The following is a 21,027-nucleotide window of genomic DNA, read 5'->3' as shown; positions in this document are numbered from 1 at the left end:
TCCGCGGCGGTAGCGAAGTCAAAAAACTCGCCTTCCATGTTATTAAGTTGTGCAGGTCACACCGAGCTCGTTACCGCGGAGGTAGTACCTCGGCGGTAGTTTCACTTCGCGAGCCAGGCGAACTTTTGAAACGTATCCTAGTGGGAGTACCGCTAGCGGTAGTGAGCTCGGTCTGACGTGGCCAATCTAATAACATGGAAAGCGAACTCCAGAACTTCGCCATCGGTAGCGCATGCGCAGAATACCGAGACTCACACGTGACAATGAGTCATTTGCATGCCTACAGCGACGCAACATTTTGTGTTGCAGTCGGAATTGAGCTATTGTCATTTGCATTGTCTTCCGTTGTTGCATTGTCATTTTCGTTGTTCATCATTTTATTTAAATTATTCAATTATATTTCTTTAATCTTCATCTATTCTTAATCAACTATTGCTTCAATGGAGAACCTAATTGAAGAAGTGAGCCCATAATATGGGATCGGAGCTACTGTCCTCTAACCACGGTACATTATTACGAAGTGATTTTTGGTCGCTAAAATTGAGCGTCATGTCCATTGTCGAACACTTCTGCTACTAGATAGTAGACAGTCTAGAGCTAGACAATAGTACAGTACTGCACGAGACGAAGTACAGCACTCTGGTTGCCGGCCTTCCCCCACTTCTAGAGAACCAGCCTCATCAAAACAAGAACAAAACCAAACTACCGCTGGCGGACGTTTTTTGGTGTGAACTGCTTCCAGAAAAACTACCTCCGCGGGAGCGAGCTCGCTACCGCTAGCAGACGTTGGTGTGACGACCGCTTAAGAGCAATGAAAGCTAAAAATGATGAAGCTAGCAGGATCCAAAAATATCGTGGAACAAGTCTTGGAGAAACTAAAATATAGAATGAGGGAAGTTCGATGCTGGACCTGTGGAAAAGTTGTAAGGAGTACATGTCCCATAGCTTTGAAAAGGCAAATAGGCACCGGTATGGTTCAAGGGATAATATTCAAAGCTTTGCAAAAACGTCAGACTCTAGATCCCTAAACGGAGGAAGCTCCCTACAGAGCTTCCTTGAAGGAGGCTCCCTACACACAGAGATTCTTCATGAATGAGAGTTGCAACGTTGCAATGCAACTCTCATTCATGAAGAATGTGTGTAGGGAGCTTCCTTCAAGGAAGCTCTGTAGGGAGCTTCCTCCGTTTAGGGATCTAGAACAGAGCTTCCTTGAAGGAGGCTCCCTACACACAGAGATTCTTCATGAATGAGAGTTGCAACGTTGCAATGCAACTCTCATTCATGAAGAATCTCTGTGTGTAGGGAGCTTCCTTCAAGGAAGCTCTGTAGGGAGCTTCCTCCGTTTAGGGATCTAGAGTCTCTAAAGCCTGACGTTTTTGCAAAGCTGTGAATATTACCCCTTGAACCATACCGTTGCGTATTTGCCTTTTCAAAGCTATGGGACGTGTACTCCTTACAACTTTTCCACAGGTCCAGCATCTAACTTCCCTCATTCTATATTTTAGTTTCTCCAAGAAACTAAAAGAACACGATGAACGAATTTCAGCTGATAGGCTGTGTTGGGATAAAAGGATATAGCAACAAAAAGCTCTTAGTATATCTTTGTTCAAAGAGATGCAGGAGTGAAGAGACATCCCCTAGGAACCAGGACGATAACAACATCCAAAGCAAACAGCCGATAAAAAGGGGAAAGAGAGCAGCAGGAAAAGATAGTTTAGATAGATTTGTAACAAAGAAAGGAGTGCAAAGAACTAACTACTGGAACAGACCATCTCATGTGTTATGTGTGGAACATCTCAGTGTACAGCCAGGGAAACAAAGTGGAACTGCAGAGGAAGAGAGGATAGGAGAGCTAAAAGAATAAAGATTTGGAGAGCTGCATGAATAGAGGATTGGAGAGGAGCCATAGCAGCCGAAGGCGGGAGACAGGTCGGAATTTTCGGAAAAATTTAAACAGAATAAGAAAAAAATGTATGAAATCAATTTATATGGGAGCTTTGAATGTGAGATCCGTTTGCGGTGAGGGTAAAATGAAAGAGCTCGAAGAAGCTTTAGCAGAGCATGAGTGGGACATCTTGGGTTGGCAGAAGTTCGAAGAAGTTACAAGATCATAGAAGAAAGAAATAGCGGTCATCTTTTATGTCATTCAGCGGCCACTCATGGACATAGAGGAACGGGCTTCATCGTCAACAATCGAATTAAAAGTGATGTCACAGAATTCCGTGGTGTAAATGATAGACTGTCTCTTCTAAGACTGATTCAACTGAAGAGAGTGGGAGAGAAACTCGTAATCGTAATTGGTGATTTCAACGCCAGAATAAGAAGGAGAAGTGAGGGTGAGAGAAGAGCACTCGGGCCTTACGGAGTTGGAGTCAGAAACGAGAGAGGAGATAAGCTCCTGGAGTTTGCTTCGTGCAATAATTTGAAAATAATGAATACCTTCTAAGAGGGTCAACTGGTAGACAAATGGACATGGCAGTCACCCATTGGAAATTTACATGAAATCGATTTTTTCATGGTAGAGAACTCTAATAATTTTATAAGAGAGTAGTAAGTGCTCAGTGGGCTCTTATGGCGGAAATACTTCTTCCAAAGAGAAGGCTCTAAATGAAGAAGAGTTTGAACAATAGGAGAATTCCGGACAACTCAATTGAAGAGATCTACGAAGGAATTGTTCAATTGAAGAGGCAGCAAGGAAAACAAACAGAGTGTACCAACAGGGCGCAGGACAAAGACAAATAAGAAGTAAACTATCAGAAGAAACAAAACGAATGATAGAAGAAAGAGTGCGGTTGAATAGAATAATTAACAAGACAGTAGAACAAAAAGATGAACATCGACAGCTTAGGAAGGAAGTAAGAAAGCGAATAAGAGACGAAATCAAGAATTAAGATTGATTGATTGATTGATTTTTATTATGACGTGCTAGGTCTCGATAGACCCGTTGCCCGTAAGAGGAACGTATCATAAGCACAAAATCGACTAAAAGTGTTCAGAAGCTCATAAGTACCGTGAAGAAGAGGTGGATCCCAAAACTAGAGACAGAAGAAGGAACAATATCGGATAGATGAGATATAGTAGAACAGGTATCAGCATTCTATGAGGAGCTATATGAAGGACAAGAGAAGGAAACAAACGTCACAGAGCATATAGCCGATCATCAAGTACCAGATATATTACAAGAAGAAATAAAACAAGATATTAAACGCTTGAAAAAGAACAGGGCTCCAGGAGATGACGGTATTACAAATGAAGTTATAATTTCCGCAATCGATGTGCTACTTCGACCATTGAAACAACTCTTCAATAAAATTATGGTGGAGAGGACAGTGCCTACAGATTGGAGAAATAAAATTTACCAATTCACTAGAAATTTACAAAATAACACTCATCAAATAATATACATTGGTGTGGCTGGAAAAAGAAGCCTTGAGCTCCAGCCACGAGTTCGAAAATATTCTTTAAATTATTGGTACATTTGCCGTGATAACATTCTAAAATACAAACTAAAAGATAGTAAACCAAAAACCAAAAATATGTATAAATAAACACACAAAATCAATTCTTGAATCAAAAATCAACAAGCCCAATAATAGAAATAGGTAATATAGAAATTATAATAATAAAAAAATTTTTTTTTCTTTTAGGTAATCAAAAAAAAAACCAAGTTTAAACTGAGCGTGTTAAAAACAAGTCATAATTATAATAATTTAGTTTTCGATTTTAAAAAAGTAATTCTCTTTTACCCAGGATCTTATTTTATTTAATTTATTACTTGTAATTTTATCCCTAATGAAATCGTCTGGTATCCTATTTATTAGCTTATCGCTCTGGAACTTGAACTGATGATTGCTGGTTGTCAATGCAGTGAAATTTATACTGTAAGCACTTACACTTGCTGGTCTTAAATTGTGACATTGCGTTGAGTAAATAGATGTGTATTTTTATTAATGAATATAATTCAGTTTGTTATGTACGTTTGGCGAAGCGTTGGTAAGTTTATCTCATCAAATATTAGTCTGCTAGGATAGCGTCTTCTAAATTACAATTCTATTCAAAAAATGTTTTTGTGCAGATATAAAAAACTACAGGCCTATCACTTCCGCATCAACCATCTACAAAATATTAAATATCAGTAATAAAAAAACTGAGTAATAGGCAAGATTTACGAAAATCATCCAACAGAAGAGGCTGGATACTAGACCTGGATACTTGACAGCTGACCAATTATAAGCCGCCAACGAACTCATTGAAAAAAGTATAGAGTATAAGATTCCCCTATACCTTGGATTAGTGGACTTTCATAAAGCATTTGATAGTATCAACCACGGTCAAATGTGGAAGGCATTGAAAAAAGTATAGAGTATAAGATTCCCCTATACCTTGGATTAGTGGAATTTCATAAAGCATTTGATAGTATCAACCACGGTCAAATGTGGAAGGCATTGAAAAAAGTATGGAGTATAAGATTCCCCTATACCTTGGATTAGTGGACTTTCATAAAGCATTTGATAGTATCAACCACGGTCAAATGTGGAAGGCATTGAAAAAAGTATAGAGTATAAGATTCCCCTATACCTTGGATTAGTGGACTTTCATAAAGCATTTGATAGTATCAACCACGGTCAAATGTGGAAGGCATTGAAAAATTATAGAGTATAAGATTCCCCTATACCTTGGATTTGTGGACTTTCATAAAGCATTTGATAGTATCAACCACGGTCAAATGTGGAAGGCATTGAAAAAAGTATAGAGTATAAGATTCCCCTATACCTTGGATTTGTGGACTTTCATAAAGCATTTGATAGTATCAACCACGGTCAAATGTGGAAAGCATGAAAAAAGTATAGAGTATAAGATTCCCCTATACCTTGGATTTGTGGACTTTCATAAAGCATTTGATAGTATCAACCACGGTCAAATGTGGAAGGCATTGAAAAAAGTATAGAGTATAAGATTCCCCTATACCTTGGATTTGTGGACTTTCATAAAGCATTGATAGTATCAACCACGGTCAAATGTGGAAGGCATTGAAAAAAGTATAGAGTATAAGATTCCCCTATACCTTGGATTTGTGGACTTTCATAAAGCATTTGATAGTATCAACCACGGTCAAATGTGGAAAGCATTGAAAAAAGTATAGAGTATAAGATTCCCCTATACCTTGGATTTGTGGACTTTCATAAAGCATTTGATAGTATCAACCACGGTCAAATGTGGAAGGCATTGAAAAAAGTATAGAGTATAAGATTCCCCTATACCTTGGATTTGTGGACTTTCATAAAGCATTTGATAGTATCAACCATGGTCAATGTGGAAGGCATTGAAAAAAGTATAGAGTATAAGATTCCCCTATACCTTGGATTTGTGGACTTTCATAAAGCATTTGATAGTATCAACCACGGTCAAATGTGGAAGGCATTGAAAAAAGTATAGAGTATAAGATTCCCCTATACCTTGGATTTGTGGACTTTCATAAAGCATTTGATAGTATCAACCACGGTCAAATGTGGAAGGCATTGAAAAAAGTATAGAGTATAAGATTCCCCTATACCTTGGATTAGTGGACTTTCATAAAGCATTTGATAGTATCAACCACGGTCAAATGTGGAAAGCATTGAAAAAAGTATAGAGTATAAGATTCCCCTATACCTTGGATTTGTGGACTTTCATAAAGCATTTGATAGTATCAACCACGGTCAAATGTGGAAGGCATTGAAAAAAGTATAGAGTATAAGATTCCCCTATACCTTGGATTTGTGGACTTTCATAAAGCATTTGATAGTATCAACCACGGTCAAATGTGGAAGGCATTGAAAAAAGTATAGAGTATAAGATTCCCCTATACCTTGGATTTGTGGACTTTCATAAAGCATTTGATAGTATCAACCACGGTCAAATGTGGAAGGCATTGAAAAAAGTATAGAGTATAAGATTCCCCTATACCTTGGATTTGTGGACTTTCATAAAGCATTTGATAGTATCAACCACGGTCAAATGTGGAAAGCATTGAGAGAATCGGGCATAGAGACTGGCTATATTGAGATGTTGAGAAGTTTGTACGCAAATAATGTGGTCTATATCGAGCTTGAGCGAAAAGGAAGGTTCATCAAGGTGGAAAGAGGTTTAAAACAGGGGTGCCCACTCTCGCCAATCATTTTTAATTGCTGTTTGAAATATGTTTTTAGAAGACTGAGTTAGGAAAACAGAGGATTATGCGTAAATGGATATCAACTTGGTCAACTTCTATCTTTTGAGAATCGAACAGGGAAGGAAATAAAGCAGAGAATAAACAAGGGATAGAAGAAGTATTGGATCCTAAGGAAAATATTCAAAGGAGACTTCTCGAATGAATTAAAAGCGAAAGCCCTCAGAAAATGTGTCTATCCATCACTGTTGTATGGGGCTCAAACTTGGACACTGACAGCTGAACTTGACAGAAGATTAGAGACAAAGCAGACAAAAATGTCAAGAAGTATGTATATATACTCGGGCTTCGACTGCAACAGAGAGTTACAAACACGGAAATTTTGAAAATGAACAATGTGAAGTATCTGCAACGGGAAGCTCATCTAATCAGGTGGAGATGGGCCGGTCACGTGGCAAGGATGGAAGTTGACAGATGGGCGAGGACATGCACAGAATGGATACCACGGGACAGGACCAGAGGAAGGGGACGCTCGCCCAGAACTCCGGTGGAGGGATCAACTTTCGCAACGAGTTGGGAGATTTGTGGCTGAACAAAGCTAGACAGGGAAAGATGGGCAAAAAATATTGACAGACTCTGAATTGAAAAGTGTAAAATGTTATAATTTAAATTAATATGAAATTGTATTTGTTGCCAACCACATATATACCTCATAAGATAGGCCTTTGTTCTTTCAAGAATGTAAATAAAGCTATATTATTATTATATCTTTGCGGATGCAACAAGTTGCTTTTGAGAAGATACAAAAGTGAATCTGTTGCTTATGGAAAGATTTTTAAAAATGTTCGATGTTTTTGAACGGGTAGTGTTGTAGTCTAGTGGCCTGCTGTTAGGAGGACACGGACTTATAGGCTCAACTCACACTTACGCGATTCAGGTTGAGAAGAGACTCGACTCTAGTGGAGAGCATGTGTTTCCAAATGGTGACACTCAGACCAGTCGATTCTAGTCTCCGCGACGTCACCATTTGGAAACAAATGACTAGAGTCGAGTCTCTTCTCGACCTGAGTCGCGTAGTGTGTGAGTAGAGCTTTTGTGTACTGTTAAACCAGATGAGAGAAAGCATAAGGCTATGACCAGAAGGCTATAGATCATCAGGACATGACCTATATGATAATAAAATTGATAGAAGAATACAAAAAATGGGGCTTGGAGGTTAACACAGAAAAGACACAATATATGCAGTTATTGAAATAACTGGACAGGATATTGAAACTGAAAATGGATATATTAGAAATGTTAAGGAGTACAAGTACCTCGGCGTTGTTATTAGTGATGATGGAAGGGATAGAGTGGATATCATGGGGAAGATAAGGAAGGGAAAAATATGATATAAGAGCACTACATCCAATCCTATGGAATAAAAACATAACAAAAAATACAAAAAAAATATATACCAGGCAATGATTGAGCCAGTCATGACGTATGGGTCAGAAGTGTGGTGTGTGGACAAATTAACTTCTCAAAAACTTCTTTCAGCGGAAATGATGTACTGGAGGAGGAGTTTAGGATTGACATTGCTGGATCGAATCAGGAATGATATAATAAGAGAGAGAATGAGCGCAAAAAACACAATAATGGATGTCATTGGAGAGAAACAATTGAAATGGTATGGACACCTGCGCAGAATGAATGGAGGAAGACTTCCTTTGCAAGTATGGAATTGGGTACCAGCGAACAGAAATAGGCGTGGTAGACCGCGAAAGAGATGGGTATCCAATGTCCACATTCAAATGGAGAGTAGAGGTCTCTTTGAAGGAGACTGGATAAATAAGGAAAGATGGCGATTGGGGTGCGAGAAGCGACATAACTGAAGTTGCAAAAACTCGCTATATATATATATATATAATATATATATATATATAATATATATATATATATATATATATATATATATATATATATATTATATATATATATAGCAGAAGACCCTAGCAACTAGGGCTAGAGTGCCATCTTTAACTAGAAGCAGTGTACTGGAACTATATACAAACATAGTTTGCATTGTCAACAAACAACCAATACAGGTACTCCTTGACACTGGGGCTACCAGAATGAAAGAGCAATGCCAAAGAAGGAACAGGTGAAGCTGACAAGGTGGACACAATGCACTGCTACAGAAGACACAGTCAGGGTTTATAAAGAGACAGCTGTCGCCAGCTTTCTTATTAATAACAGGACTTTAATCATCAGGTTTATGTTACAGATACACAAGATGTTATCATTGGAATGGACTTTCTTACTAAATTTGGACCTAAGTTAGGCTTGAACCAAAGGCATTGATAATTGGTGAGGCCATTTTACATTGAAGATAATCTAGCCATGGCAAAGTTGTACCTCTAACTGATATCACTCTATCATCAAGGACTGAGATACAAGGAATAACCTGAAACTTGGATCAACATGGCTTGAAGTATCAGGTACAGTCAAATACCTAGAGCTGGTCATTGACTCTAAACAGACTTGGACCAATCATTTAAACAATACACTGCATAAAGCAAAATGGGCGCTTATGACGTCCAGGAGATTTGCAGGCTCCATGAGGGGGATAAAGCCTCACATAGCTCTGTGGCTGTAAAAGGCAGTAGTAAGGCTTCAGGTAACATATGGATCACTAGTCAGGTGGACAAAGGTAAACCAGGTTACAGCCACAGCCAAACTCACAAGTCTACAAAGGATGGGCACACTTCTAGTCACTGCATTTAGGAGCAGCCCGTCAGCAGCTCTTGACTTACACCCATTGAGCTTTTTTATAATGGCAGAGGATCAAAAATCAGCCTATCCACTGAAAGTAGCAGGGCAATGGAGAGAAGGCCTGTCCAGAACAAGCCACTGCACAATCATCAAAGCTGTTGCTCACAGGCTGTTTATCTTGTGCTTGAAATGATGTCATTTGTCATGAGTATGGAGATAGTTTTCACTAAACCTTTCTCTGTTAAATTCTGCTCCAGAGAGGAGTGAAATCTGAGGAAGGGCCCTATCTCAAAAGAGGCAGTCTTGTCTGGTACACGGATGATTCTCTCATTGAAAGGAAATCTGGCTACGGGGGTGTACAGTGATACTGGGACAACACTGTACCATCTTTCTGGTAGAGATTTGGGGCATCATGGCTTGTGCCAACATAGGCATTGCCAGACGCTATTGCGACAAGCATATAGTAACCCTGTCAGATTGTCAGACAGCCCTCAAGGCTCTTGACTCCAATGAAGTCTAAATTGGTGTGGGAGTGCCACAAAACACTCAGCAAGCTTGCAACACACAACTCTGTGCATCTTGGTTGGGTACCTGGCCATGTTGGCATAGGAGGTAATGAGCTTGCTAAGCAGGGCTCCAGTAAGCAATTCTTTGGTCCAGAGCCAAGCTGTAGCATAAGCAAAACAACTGCCTTCCATACAATAACTAAATGGTCCAGGGACTTAAATCACGAGCAATGACAAGGTCATCCTGGTCAAGCACTTGGGCACCCACAATAAGCTTCAGTTGACGTGTGAGGTTCTGTGAACCTTTGGATCTTTGGATACATCCCTTCAAAAACATAAACATGGCTCTACAACTCAAGGAGGATCAGCAGATACTCCCCCAAGCTCCAGAATCAGTGGGAGAGACCATATGAAGTGATCACAAGGATTGATGTGGTCTACAGAATCAAGAAGCCACCTAGAGGAAAGCCAAAAGTTGTTCAATGTAAATGATTGGTTCCTTACCAAAGGTGCAATAAAATTGGCATTGCAAAGCAGGAGCAGGGTACCTTGGAAGCAGAAGAAAGCAAAGAACCTGCAGAGAACAGTTAACTACAGAGTCATCAGAGAGGAGCAGGTCTCTTCATGAAGAGGAATCAGGATTTGCTCAGCCTGTTAAAGGAGTATATCCTAGCCAACTGACAGAGTCCTGTGGCATTGTTACTGTCTTCAGGAAAAAGTTTGGAGGTCTGCATGAACAAGGACCAGTCAAAGGGAAAGTTCTTGATCTACAGTGGCAGGGTCAGCATCTTTTCTACATGGTAACCAAGGAGCAGCCTGAAGAGAAGTCTTGCTATGACACATTATGGACATGCCTTGTCCAGCTGAAGGGCAGGATGCAACAAATGATAATTACAAAAATAGGAATACCAAGACTAGAAAGTGGATATGATCGTTTGGTTTGGACTTGTGTTAGACCTTGTTTATGACTTGTGTAATACTTTGCAATCTATTCTTCAGGAATTGAGATTACTGTTTGTGCTTTCAACATCTGCACAGAGAATGTCAACTGCCACAGGAAACTCTTATTACCTTTTGGTCCCTGGAATCCTGGAACAGATGTGCTAGATCTGCTGAATTGGGGCCTGTGCCCATGACACCTAGAGAGGTGTTGAGGAGCCAAATGCTTTCCAGTTACTGCAGGTATTGTTCTGGGACAGAACTGTTTCTTTGGCAGGGGTAGTGTGATGGGAATGAGGCCTGTCATGGCTGATAAGCATTTCTCAACATGTGATGTAATGATTTTTGTTCCAGAGCTGTTGCTGTGGAATGAGAATATAAAATCGAGATTTCCAAATATTCCAAACAGGATAATAATTGAAATTATGAGTCGATAAAAAAATAACCAGTTCAACAGTTAAGTTTGAGTGTTGAAATTTTAATTTTGACAGTACAAACATATAATTGTGACCGTTTCATTTCTGTGTTATTTTTGATCAGTGTGTTATTTTTGTTCATTGAGTTGTTCTGTTTTTATGTTCAAAGTGTTACTTCATTGGTTCATGAGCGAATAAATACTAGTATGCATAACTCAAAGGGCCCGTTCTGTGTACATGGAATGTGGTAAATTGTCCGATTCACAATTTACTGAGTAAAAAGTTCCACATCCATGGGAGGAATTTTGACAGATTCTGTTCCAGCTCCAACTTTCTGCCTCACAGTCGAAGTGTGGTAAATTGTCCGACTTGGTACAGTTCCAACTATCTGAGCTCTCATTGGTCGATTATTGTAGTCTACATGCTTCTCTGCGCATGCGCTGATAGTTTGTTTACCATAGCATAGAATACATAACCAACAATATGATGTTTGATAACCATTCATTAAATGAATTTTTCTCGATAGCAAATTTGAGAGTAATGGAATAAAAGAAATTTACACTTTTCTAGACGGTAGGTTTGTAAAACAGCCTTTCTTCATTCACGCAGCTAGTAAACGACACATTTTAGTGTAAATCAACTTTATATGTGCGCGCCAAAAGCTTGAACCAACGATTTTGAAATGGCGTTCCATGGGAACATTTTGCACTAGTCACGTGATGGAACAATTTACTGTACACAGAACGTACACAATGTGTTGCCAAATTATTTCGAGGTGAAAACAGTTGGTAAAAAAGTTCATACAGCCGAAAGTGTATTAACATATAAGTGTGTCATAATATAGAGGGTATAATATAATATAATATAGAGGGTGTAATATAATACAGAGGGTTGCCACTGTTTTTCATTAACAATTCAACTTTATTTTTATTTATTATTTTTCTAGGAGAGCCCCCCCCCCCACTACAGGTTGAGAACCGCTGGAATACGAAATACATTGTTTCTATAGTAAGGTCAAAGTTGACAGTGAAATAGGAGAACAGCGCTGCCCATTCTCTGCCTGCCACTGCCTTCTGTATAAGATAACTGATACGTGTTTATCTAATGTATTAACTGTTCGTTCTTGTTTAAAAATTCAATTATAATTAGTGATTCAATCATAATTAATTCAGATTGGATATTTTGTTAATTAATTATATTTTTACATTGTTGAAACATGATCTGTCAAAGTAGCAGAGCTAGAAAAGGACAGCGCTATCTGCTTTGTCAAATGATAGATAGAAAGAAACAAGGATACCAACACCAATTTTGATCAAATACTGCCTTTATAAAGTGGCCTCCACTATAATTATAAATTAAATCATTAATAAAATTATAATATTATAAATATAAATTATTATATTATAAATCTATGACAATATTAAATAATTTATAATTATTATAAATTTTATTAATTAACTATTACTGTAATAATTATTACTGTAATAAAATTACAGTATTTTATTATACTGTAATTGAATCGGTCTGAAGAGAAAGGGAACATGTCAAAAATCAGAATTTTTCAGGGGAGAAAAAAAAACTGATTACAGATAAAAGTATTGATAATTTCAAGATTGTTTTTCGTCATTGGGGTGCAAACTCTTTCAAGACGACAATTATTTTAATCCAGTATAAGCCACTTATATAAGATTCACCCCTTGAAATTGAGTTTTTTGTTAACTTCCTTTTACTCATGATGATATTATAAATTATCACTCTTCAACTTTTACAATAAACACCTCAACCGAAAGCAATCTAACCTTAAAAGAACGCACGAATCAAAGGTAACCTAACGATAGCATAAAAATCACAACTGACAAACAGTTGATTTTTGAATGTTCGGCGTTGAAAGGAAACATGTGTCATGACTAGTTCCCTTTCACTCCAGTACAGCAAAATTACTATATCTGTTTCTTTTATAAAGAGAATGCTGACACGTTCCCTTTCAACTCCAATCGATGTATCCCACAGTAAACAACTCATTTCAACCATAAAAAATGAAAAATTTTGACATGTTCCCTTTCTCTTCAGGCCGATTCAATTATAAATATTAACTATTATTGTATCAACACAAATACGAATTTACAAATAAATATAAAAAAACAACTGAATTAATTCAGCATAGTAAAAAATTCGATTTTTGATCGAATTGATATTCTGCACATTCTTTCAAAATAAAAATAAAACCTGCACAAGAATGAACACTAACCTTTGTTTTCTTATAAACCTCATGGTTACTGCAGACTGCCGAGATCCAAACTTTACCTTAAAATATTAACGTTTTACAAACAAACGAGACTCTGTTATTTAAAGGATAAAAACATATCGGGGAAATAAACACTCAACATTCGAGAAAATGTTGTACAAAAAATAATGTCATCAAGATGGCATACATTTTCAGGCCGAAAGGGTTTCTGTTTGTATCAATTGTAACTTGAAGATAAACTTGTAAATGTGATATTTCTATGTAGTCCAGTTGAATAGATGTAGTTTTCAATGTTAAAAATTGGTCTTAACCAATTCCAACTGGAGATTAAGTTTGTAATGTGTGAAGAATCAATGCTCTATCACTTCTCATAGTTTGGCCAATGTGCAAGGTTCGGTTTCAAAGACAAGACTAGTTAGATACCCCCATGAGTGAAAATCACTCATGGAAAGGTCTGGAGAGCGAGGAGACCAATAGATAGCTGATTCTCGAAGATAACGAGATCTGCGCCAAATTTCTGCTCATACTCATTAGTCCAGTCAAATGGTCGTTTTAAGGAAACAGCCCCGAAAGAATTTTTATCGACGGTTCTATATGTATTTTGGGGCGCTCAATTCGAATCTGAAATTTGCTGACACGCCAGAGGACGGCTTCACCCAAGGATAGTGTATAGCAGGTTGCCTCGATCGCGTTTACCTACGCGCATGAGATTGCATGAGCCTACGTCAAACTCTGACCTCTCAGCCGGCAATCGCCGGCTTCCCATAAGAATTACATACAAAACACCGCGTCAAATATCAATTCCTCACATAAAAACCGCTGTATTGATAAAACATATGAATATGAGATTCAATTCAGAAAGAAACAAGCTTCACATCAATGTGTATTTTGAAAACATTAATTTATTTCGAAAAGTCCTTGAATCTATCACTATATTCAATCGGTAAAACCGATTTATATTTGTGAAAGGGCTGGTAACTTATTTGTTTTCGACTTATTTTAAACAATAATATGACAAAATAAAGTGAACAGATTTAATTTTATGCTGGTTGTCCAATTATATTTAAAAATGATTGTTTCTTATTTGACAATCGTTTGTGAAAAGCTGATAGTATCGTCCCCGGAATGCTAGTTGCAAACATTTGTATTTATGACTATTTGTTCAAGACTTTCTTGACAAATACTTAGAACCAATTTAGCGAAATCATGAACCTGTTCACCATGGTTATTTTTAGAACGTTGAACTGTCTGGTTACTAATAATTATTTCAGTTGTCTACTAGAAAGCGTAGTTCCAACACGTAGCTCTTGTATTGTGTTTTTGTTTCTGCTCAGTGCAGTATTATTATTATTATTGACAATTATTAGTATATTTTATTGATTATTTTCAAGGGACACAAATTTACAAAGGAAATATCATATTATTCACGGTAGAACGTTATTTTTTGTTTCAATGTGTCCATGGGATACTTATGAATGCAAAGAACACCCTTGTGTAAAGCAAGAATAAATCTTAATTATAATTTAAATACTTCAACTAGTTATAACTTTGAATAATATAATAACATTAATAAATTATTCATGAAATGTTTCAACTACCTCACAGTACGGTAGTGTAATGCGCTTCATTTCTTGATAAAATAACAGCATTAAAGTAATTGAAAGTCGTGATTATCTATTTTTGTTCATAATTGGGATAAATAAAAATCTTTATAATGTTTAAATGATGTTCATACATTCTTAGGGCTTATCTAGACTGTTTATTTTTGTGATAATGCTAGGCAACCGTTGATGGGTTCGCATTGTTTCAGGAGTTGCTGATAAAATTACGTTAATACCCTGAAATTCCTGAAGAAGCTGTTAGTTCTTTCCACAGACCTCCATAAGGGTGAAATTTCTAAATGAGAATAGAATTTGCATAAGAGAAGGAACTAAAACGATGCAGAAAAAACTAAGAGAAAGTACAAAAACGTATTTGAAATGGTATTATCAAATCGAATCATGTGCTAAAACAATTTGTTTTAGACTCGCCAGTAACATTTATAGGATTTTTATTGAAAATTGGTTTCGATATTGTTTCAAAGAGGATAAAATGCTGAACATTTTGATGTCATTAACTTCTATGTAGTGTTGATGGTTAATTTGCTATAAGGGCTCAATGTTAATAAAATAAGCCGGGCCGAGAGGTCGCAGCATGACGTCACACCATAGCCGGCTGCGTTCTCCACGCGTCTTATTTGATCAAGGCAATCTGCTATACACTATTCTTGGGCTTCACCCCCAAAATTTCGGACTTTTTTCAATTTTCCCATTTTATCTCGTGAACCTTGAGTTTCTCAAGAAAAATCATTCTCGACAAAATTAAGGAGAATAAAATGTCCAATAAATTGAGGAAAATATCGCAAATTTCTTGATTTTTTGAATCAAACATATCTTACCTCACGATTATATTTCTACAAAATTCATTTACCTCACATGAAAGAGGAGATTCTGTTCTTCAAATCGAAACCAAGTACCATATTTTATCATTTTCGGTTACCGAGATACACAGTTTTGAATATAGAGATTGGCAATTTTTCTGTGTATTTAAATAGGGGCTAAAATACACTAAAAGTTGATTTTTTATTTTTTCATCAAATTTCAATTATGATACATGATTTTGAACTGCCGAGGTGATCTGATCATTCTGTCAAAAGTTATAAGTGTTAAAAGTTTTGATCATTGACGTATCCTTATGACGTACCCCCCACTAGGAAATACTGAAATTAAATGTTTCTAACCCAGGTGATTATCATAGAAAATAACCCGTGTGAGATAATTTCAGCCGAAATATGTATTTTTTAGTTAGGAAGGCCTTGAAAATGTATTATAATGAAAAATTTGTATTTTGGCTGTAGGACATGATTTTCTATTTTTGAGTATAATCCCCCTCCCAAAACTACTAAATTCAAAAATTCTTAAGGAATCCTGTTCATACTGAATTGTTCTTTCACGTGATGTGTGGTTTTTTTTATCTGTACTAGAAAAATATCCATGTTGAATAGGGTAGAAGTGGTAGGTTTGCATAATTTTGAAAACCCCTTAAAAAATACCCCTTTTTTTGAAAATTCGTAACTCCGGAACCAAAAATGGTAGAATCCTGCGCGACGACTCAATTTATTGAAGATTTTATTCTCCTTAATTTTGTCAAGAATGATTTTTCTTTAGAAACTCAAGGTTCACGAGATAAAATGGGAAAATTGGAGAAAGTCCGAAATTTTGGGGGTGAAGCCGCCCTCTGGCGTGTCAACAAATTTCAGATTCGAATTCAGCGCCCCAAAATACAAATAGAACCGTCGAGAAAAATTCTTTCGGGGCTGTTTCCTTAAAACGACCATTTGACTGGCCTAATGAGTATGAGCAGAAATTTGGCGCAGATCTCGTTATCTTCGAGAATCAGCTATCTATTGGTCTCCTCGCTCTCCAGACCTTTCCATGAGTGATTTTCACTCATGGGGGTATCTAACTAGTCTTGTCTTTGAAACCGAACCTTGCACATTGGCCAAACTATGAGAAGTGATAGAGCATTGATTCTTCACACATTACAAACTTAATCTCCAGTTGGAATTGGTTAAGACCAATTTTTAACATTGAAAACTTCATCTATTCAACTATAGCTATACTAATAAATTATTTTTAATCCATAGAATAGTTGGGTGTAAAAATGTATTGTTTCTTCAGTCTAGTATTTATTACAAATTTCTAACACAAAATTATATAGTCTTTATCTATCTAGATTAATTGAGAATGATAAAACGCAGTTTATCGTTTAATTAATAAACGGAATGGTTGAGATGCAACCCCAGAACATAGAATCATAGCAACCCCACCGCCACAATTATATTTCATAGCCATCACCAGGAACAAAACATTCCCCCAAATGCACCATGATAGAAAAAAAAACCCAAATTGTCCCACAAATACACCATGATAAAAAAAAAGAAATGTTTAATTAATTTCTAGTGAATAGAATATATTGAAGATTGTAGAACTAATTCATATGTCAGAAATAATGGAATCTTTTACCTCGTTAAAAGAATTTTCATCATTAACATTGATTGGAATTTAGGATATTATTCAAATGTTGATCAATAATAATTGTAAATTGTTGAGCAATTCTATAAAACTCGATCATTAGAACCTCGCTATGATGTCCTCGGGGACTGAGCCGGAACATCAAAACGGTCGGATTATCGAGTGCAATCGTTTATTCTATTTCATCTATTGACTCAACGGAATAGGCAGATTAACCGATAAGTTGGATTAGCGAGTTTCTACTGTTTCTAGTATAGTAAAAAATTTGACTAACTTTCCAAAACGAAACTACACTGAATGAATCTTGACGATTTACTTGATATTGACGAAATTGCAATGCAATAAATATTGCAAGGAGAATGGTGATTAGGCATTTCTAAATGGACTATTCAACTCCAATTAGATGACGTTAGATATTTGTAAGCCTGAGATCTATTATTCAATAAACATACAATTCTGAATTTGTTGATAAGACAAATTTGATAATTATATCCTGAAAGACTTCTTCAAAACTAATGACATCCGCTAAGACCATATTGGGTCAACTTATATGCGCTTTGCGGCAAAACAAATGTTGGTATTAGTGTTCCTCTATTTTGCAGGTTATATTTGTATTTTGAAAAAATGTAATTGAAATTATTGGTGGTATGCTGCGATCTGTACAAGTACAGCATACAGCATGGTAATATTATCAATTTGTAGATGCTTGATTCTTCATAAATTTGAAAATGATTGAAGACTATTTTGTTGTTTTGAGCACCGATATACAGCCAATCATTGATAAAAAAAAGATCTAGTTCACTTAATGGAGTACCGGATGTCACGCACCCATTTTCAACAGTCATGACTATTAAAAATGAGACAGTCATGACTGTTGAAAATGGGTGCTTGACGTTTATTTTCATCTATAATCATTGACTGACTGCATGTCGGCGTTTAAACAACAAAATGATGTATTGTTAATTTATTAGAACATTGATTAAAAAATTCACACAAAATTCACACATAAGCTGAAAAAATCAGCTTTTGTTATGTATCTGTCATAATTAGTAAGACAGCCACATTACTTTATGCATCTATTAACCTAGATTTATACCAACAAATATCAACATGCCAATAAACAACCTTACATGTCACCAACTCATTTTCTAAAGCGTTTTGTGAATTTCAATTACAATGACAACAACAGTGTGATTATAGTCTTAACAAATAAGATTTCTTTATCTCTTTCAGATAGAAATTTAAAAATTCAAAGTTCCATGAAATCATGATACTTTATTCAGTATTTGACTTCATTTCAGCATTACTAACAAGACTGATATCCCTGTTTTAATTATTACACTATAAATAATAAGTAAGATTGGTGCTTAATGGAGCATCACTGTCTGTGGTTATTCTATAATGTGTGGTTTCTGATCTAGAAAGCCCCAACTCCAAACCCTATTCCTTGCGCAATGCTCATACAGTACCATATAAAGCAGAAGCTTACATTTTCAAGCGAATAAAAGCTCGTTCGAAAATGATGGGTGACCTGTTAGGTTTTTAAGAATTATTATGAATTATTCATGCATCCAGCTGCTGCCAACCTGCTCACAAGCTGTAAGGGACTATAAAATCTAATGCATTAGAAAATATAAAATTATAAAAAATGAAAACTGAAAATAAGAAACAGTGCATTATTATACAATGCGTTAAAAAATATAAAGTTATGAAAAAATGCAAATTCAAAAAACGTAAGTGTACATACACAGTTAAACAAGAGTTTAATGGAAATTCATTAAAAGATAAAAACTAAAAATTGATAAATTAAGGAAAGAAAAGCAAGAAAGAAACAATTGCTTGGAATTTTTTTGAAAGTACAGGAAAAAGTAAGTGAGAAACAACTGCTAAGATTTGAAAGAAATACAGGAAAAAGTAAGTGAGGAACAACGGCCAAGGATTTTTAAGAACAGGGGAAACAAAGTTACAAACTAACAAAAACCAAAATAAAATAATTGAACTTTACTGGGAAGTTTTATTTCACTAAAAAAAATCTATTCTGAAAAAGCTTTATTGTAATATTTACATGTAATCTACAAGCATTGAAAAACATGTGCATTACAATTCGTAAATAGCAAATTATGGTTGGTGAACTAAATATGGTTTAGATTGGCAAATTGGCTGAAAGCAAGCAGAACAATCAGTCTCAAGCTACTGGTAATCAAGCGTATAATTTTATTTTATTAAATTTTCTTATGGTGGATTTTATTTGGGAATAAGTACAATATTCAATAAAAATTATTAAATTTATCATAATTACAGCGAATATTTCATATATTTGAGTTTAGATGTCAATATTCAGGGCTAAATTTTCGAAATTAATTATTTTGGATGCACATGGAATATACTTATTATAGCTTTCTTTATCTTTTCTCACAATAATTTAACCTTCTCTAGAACATGGTACGCCATAGCAGAGTTAGGTCAATTTCCACACAGAAAATCTAAACATGTAGAGGACACATAAGAAATTTCTGTAACTATTGTATTTAATTGTAATTTATCTAATATTTTCTGTAATTGATGTAGTAGTTTTAGTTTTTTTGGGGGGAAATGAACATTTATTTATTATTTATTCATTTAGAAATTTGAAACGAAACATGTGTGAGGGTAAGTGAAATATTTCTACATATATGACAGCTGGAGTTTCAACATGTTATACAAGGGAAGAATATTTAAATTATGTGAGATAAATGTCTTTGAAATAGATATTATTTTTACATTATTCATTAGTTAGGGACAACAGTTGGGAGCAACGATTATAATGTGTTCAAGTATGTATGATATGCAATATAAATGCGTTCATCTTAATATGTTCGAAGGTGTTTTGAAAGAAAGCACATCGGTTACAGAAGTACAGTTACATTAATGTAACTTGTTGGCGCTAACAAAATAGTTTGAAAAATTTCCGATAACCATAAAAAAACAAGAACTAATGTATCTTCTTAGCTATATTTTGATAGTTATCTTTTTAGTAGCTCACTAAATTTCAGCCAATCAGTAAATTAGGAAGCATTCAATAGTCGTTGACGGGTGTTGAGTGCTGACATTTGACCAGTACTTGTTCAATTCAAACTTTTCCAACAGTCCACTCATTTTGCAGTTCTGAATCGTCAATAATGTATTCAAATATTATCTTAAGTAATAAATTGATGTCAAAACTCTGATTATTTGCGCCTAAACTGCATCAACCGAGTTAGAATTGTAGCAAGATAATGATGTCATCATCACCCAACAACGAATATAGTGTATATTTATTTTAGTTTCATGGTTAATTTGATGGTAAATAGTAGTGAAGACTGATTTACGCATAAAACCTGTAGTCTTTCTCGTCCTAATAGTAATAAAAATACTGTATATCCTGTAAAAAAATGTCGAATGAGTGGAAGATTATACTTTTTTTTGAATCTTCTTACCAGAATCAAACTAGCACTCACAGCAGTGAGAATATAGCTGTGAAAATTGCATATATTGCATTATATTGTTACCCTGACTTGTCTGAGAAACTTATACAGAGCCATAAAAGTGGCCGCAACTGGAGATTTTCGGAGAAATCTCAACAAAGTCCGTGTGAGTTACCTCAGTTTCACAGCTAATCCTTCTTTTGCAACGTTATTGTTTTTTGTTTTTAATAAAAAACATAATAAAATAGTTACTTGCTTGGAAAGAGCTACTCGTATTTATGTGAAAATTAAAAAATCAGAGTACACACTTTCAACTAGGCTTGAGGTTGAGTGGTAGAGAGGACTTAAAAGTCCTAACTCCGCCTAATAAAGAATTTTTTCATTTCATTTCAATTTCTCACATCATGTTTCGTTCTATGTCTGTTATTTCCAAATGAGTAAGTCTTCAGGCAGTTATACAAACACATCGATGATTGGACGTTCGATTTTTTCAGTCCTTATAG

General features: G+C 35.8%; 1 protein-coding gene across 2 annotated transcripts in view; it reads right to left on the bottom strand.

The window, feature by feature from the left end:
• Positions 1-21,027, bottom strand: part of LOC111056572 (protein CASC3) — a 65,441-nt gene that overhangs the window by 21,881 nt on the left and 22,533 nt on the right. The window lies entirely within an intron of this gene.

The sequence above is a fragment of the Nilaparvata lugens genome, chromosome X (assembly GCF_014356525.2).
Source record: "Nilaparvata lugens isolate BPH chromosome X, ASM1435652v1, whole genome shotgun sequence".
Classification (NCBI taxonomy): Eukaryota; Metazoa; Arthropoda; class Insecta; order Hemiptera; family Delphacidae; genus Nilaparvata; species Nilaparvata lugens.
Note: the sequence above shows the minus strand (reverse complement) of the source record. Positions and strands in the feature narration are given on the sequence as shown.